At 39.2% G+C, this 4,012-nt stretch overlaps 1 pseudogene across 1 annotated transcript; it reads right to left on the bottom strand.

The window, feature by feature from the left end:
* Positions 1 to 305: 305 nt before the first annotated feature.
* Positions 306 to 2,744, bottom strand: LOC311596268 (histone acetyltransferase type B catalytic subunit-like; annotated as a pseudogene). The gene is made up of 2 exons: positions 2,640 to 2,744; positions 306 to 1,458 (listed from the first exon to the last, which is right to left on the bottom strand). The product of its transcript is annotated as a histone acetyltransferase type B catalytic subunit-like (transcript).
* Positions 2,745 to 4,012: the final 1,268 nt, after the last annotated feature.

The raw sequence follows: 4,012 nt of genomic DNA, 5'->3' as shown, positions 1-4,012 counted from the left end.
AAACCTTGAAACAACTTTCATATTGACCAACCCCCAAAACGTTTGGGTCATTATATTGTACAATCATTTCCAAGGCTGGGCAGTGTTGTGTCAAATGAACTGTTCCTCTGATGGTGTTGAGACAATTTGACGGATGCTGGATGCATGCTGCAAGTAATGATTATTGACTTTTTAAAATTTCACAAACCACCTTTTATTCATGTAAAACATGTTATAAACTCTAGAGAGTATTTTAAAAATACAATCTCTCAGAAGGAAATAATCCACTAAGGTGAACATAGGTAACTTTAGGGTCCTCAGAGGTTTCAAAGCACAACGCACAGAAATCTGCAGGTATCCTGGGGAACAAGGGCTTCACTCTTGAGTGAGTCCTCAATGACCCACCAGCAGCCGTCCACCAACTCCTCCAGTTGCTCATGTTGGGTACTTCTATCGGGTTCATCTGATTTGTCAGCTCTCTGGTCTCGGGCATTTCCTCATCTTGGCAACATCTCTGCTTTTCTCATAAGGGCTAATTAATCTTCTTTTAGTATCCAGCCTGTAGCTTCTATATCATTCAGCATCACTCATGTCAGTTACCATACGACGAAGAATTTCATAAACCTGACTAACATTTTGCTTACTTATTTTGAACTTATACTAAGCTTGTATTGCCATATTTTCACTGAAACCTTTGCTTTAACACTTCCCAGGAAAAAAACAGGGTTAATCATAACAAAGCTTTAAAAGTACAAAATCTCAGTTTCATGTAGTTTTGGATAAATCTTCCACTGTGATATCAAGAACTGAAGGATATGCAGTGTTACCGTTTTAAGAATTTGAGCACCATGACCCTGACCTTGAAATGAAGTCAGTTTCAGGATCTTATTTACACTTGGCCGGGTTTTGTGGGGGGCACACATAGCAATTACAAACTGTAATGTAGCCTACAGTTGTAAAGAGCATTGCTCCATCCTTATTATACTTATTAAATACTAGGGAGTAGTGCCATCTCTCATCATCCACTTCAGTAAAGCTAGCAGTTTCAATAAACCACATCAAAAAGGCCTGAAGCCTTTCATGACATTCTCGAAAGGCCCTACTTGTCCTGTCAGCCTTGGATATCTGAAAAGCAAAGTTTTCTTCTCCCATTTGACTAGGAACTGAGTATGTATAAAGAAGGGTGCTAAGTGGGTTGAAATCGGCTTCCTTATCCAGCAAAAAAACAAAATCATTTGTGTTTGTGCAAAACCCAGGTAAAAGGATTTTGCTTTCAACATCATCTGCCTCCACACAGTCAAAGCTCTCATCAACTTTAGATGTGTATTCAACACGGAACATTGTTGACAGACTACCAGCAACACAGTACAGCAGAATCTTCAGACCCTTGTAACCCAAAGCAGTTTCATCATCCCCAAAGAAAGTGCTAGTGTGATTCTCAAAATCTTCAGGAAAATGAACTAATTTCTTTTTTTTTTCCTCCTTTATTAATTTATTCTTGTTACATCTCAATGGTTATCCCATCCCTTGTATCCTCCCATTCTTCCCTCCCTCCCATTTTCACCTTATTCCCCTCCCCTATGACTGTTCCTGAGGGGGATTACCTCCCCCTCTATATGCTCATAGGGTATCAAGTCTCTTCTTGGTAACTTGCTGTCCTTCCTCTGATTGCCAACAGGTCTCCCCGTCCAGGGGACATGGTCAAAGGTGAGGCACCAGAGTATGTGAGAAAGTCATATCCCACTCTCCACTCTACTGTGGGGAGTGTTCTGTCCATTGGCTAGATCTGGGTAGGGGCTTAAGGTTTACCATCTGTCTTGTCCTTGGCTGGTGCCTTAGTTTGAGCGGGACCCCTGTGCCCAAATCTGTGTATCATAATATTCTACTTGTAGGCTTCTAGGACCCTCTGGGTCCTTCTACTTTGCCTTTCTCCCATGATTCTCTCATCTAGAGTCCCACTAGAATGTTCTCTCCTCTGTCTCAGTTTCCTGGTAAGTGAAGGCTTTCGTGGGACATGCCCCTTGGGCTAATATGCAGTTATAAGTGAGTATATACCATTTGAGTCTTTCTGCTTCTGGGTTAACTCACTCATTATGATCATTTCTAGCTCAATCCATTTATCCACAAATTTCGGGAATTCCTTGTTTTTAATAGCTGAATAGTATTCCATAGTGTATATGTACCACAGTTTCTTTATCCATTCTTCTATTGAGGGACACTTAGACTGTTTCCATGTTCTGGCTATTATGAATAAGGCTGCTATGAACATGGTTGAGCAAATTTTCTTGCTGTGTGCTGGAGCATCTTCTGGATATATTCCAAGGAGTGGAATAGCTGGGTCTTGAGGAAGCCCTATTCCCATTTTTCTGAGATAGCACCAGATAGATTTCCAAAGTGGTTGTACTAGTTTGCATTCCCACCAGCAATGAAGGAGTGTTCCTCTCTCCCCACATCCTCGCCAGCATGTGGTGTCGCTTGAATTTTTGATCTTAGCCATCCTGATGGGTGTAAGATGGAATCTCAGCATTGTTTTGATTTGCATTTTCCTGATGATTAAGGAGGTTGAGCATTTCTTTAAGTGTTTCTCAGCCATTTGATATTCCTCTGTTGAGAATTCTCTGTTTAGTTCCATGCCCCATTTCTCGATTCAGTTTGACTACTTTGTTGGTATTACATTTGAACTCAGCCAGTTTCTTCTCCACTGAACTCCTATATTCTACCGTAAAAATTTTCAGTGCACCAAATCCAGCCATTTCTGAGCTGTAAGCACCCTTGGATGAGGAAGGACAAATCAACTCCGCTGACTACTGATGCTTATTAACAAATTCTCACTAATCTTGAAACTCATTTGAAAACTAAAATAGTGTATTATATAACTCAAATGTATCTCATTCCCCTGTTGAATATTCTGGTTTTCTGCTGATATTTGAGATTTCCTCTGTAGTTCTAGTCACGTTTGTGTGTGGTTTTTTGTTGTTGTTGTTTTATTTTGGTTTTTTTTCACATATGGCATGGCTTATTTTATTACCATTCCAACGAACATTATTTTAATCATGGTGTTTCATTTCTTTTTAATTGTTTTTATTTAATATTTTATTTTGTTTCTTTTTTTAGCATATATATTTATATTATTACACATGGGTAAAACAAACTACAAACAGCCATGTTTTAATCCTTCACAAAGCTCCTGCACTGTTTATTATTCTTTATTTTCAAAATCACATTGAACTTCATAAAATTTTTATTTATAAATTTATAAGAAAGAAAAAAATTTTGCCAGCAAAATTTTTAATTCAGTCATAAAAATATGTCTAGTTTTATTGTTTGTGTCATTCAGAAACATTTAATCCAAATAAAATATAACTTAGGAACAATTTTTTTAATTTTTATTAATTTATTTATATTAACATCTCAATTGTTAGCCCATCCCTTGTATCCTCCCATTCCTCCCTCCCTCCCGCTTCCCCCTCTACTCCCCTCCCCTATGTCTGTGACTGAGGGGGACCTCCTCCCCCTGTATATGCTCCTAGGGTATCGAGTCTCTTCTTGGTGACCTATTATCCTTCCTCTGAGTGCCATCAGGCCTCCCCATCCAAGGGACATGGTCCAATATGGGGCACCATAGTTTGTGTGAAAGTCAGATCTCCTTCTCCACTTAACGTGGAGAATGTCCTGTCCATCAGCTAGGCTGGGTAGGGGTTCTGGATCCTTCTATTACCTCATTCTCCCAGGCTTTTCACACCTAAAGTCTCAATAGGATGTCCTCCCCTCTGACCCACTTTCCTAGTAGGTAAAGTTTTTCATGGGGGCATACCCCTTGGATTAGTGTCTCGATATAAGTGAGTATATACCATTTGACTCTTTTTGCTTCTGGGTGAACTCACTCATTATGATAATCTCTAGTTCAATCCATTTGTCCACAAATTTTGGGAATTCCTTATTTTTAATACCTGAGTAGTATTCCATAGTGTAAATATACCACAGTTTCTTTATCCATTCTTCTACTGAGGGACATATAGGCTGTTTTCATGTT

Source organism: Acomys minous (genome assembly GCF_964271855.1).
Source record: "Acomys minous genome assembly, chromosome: 4".
NCBI lineage: Eukaryota > Metazoa > Chordata > Mammalia > Rodentia > Muridae > Acomys > Acomys minous.
Note: the sequence above shows the minus strand (reverse complement) of the source record. Positions and strands in the feature narration are given on the sequence as shown.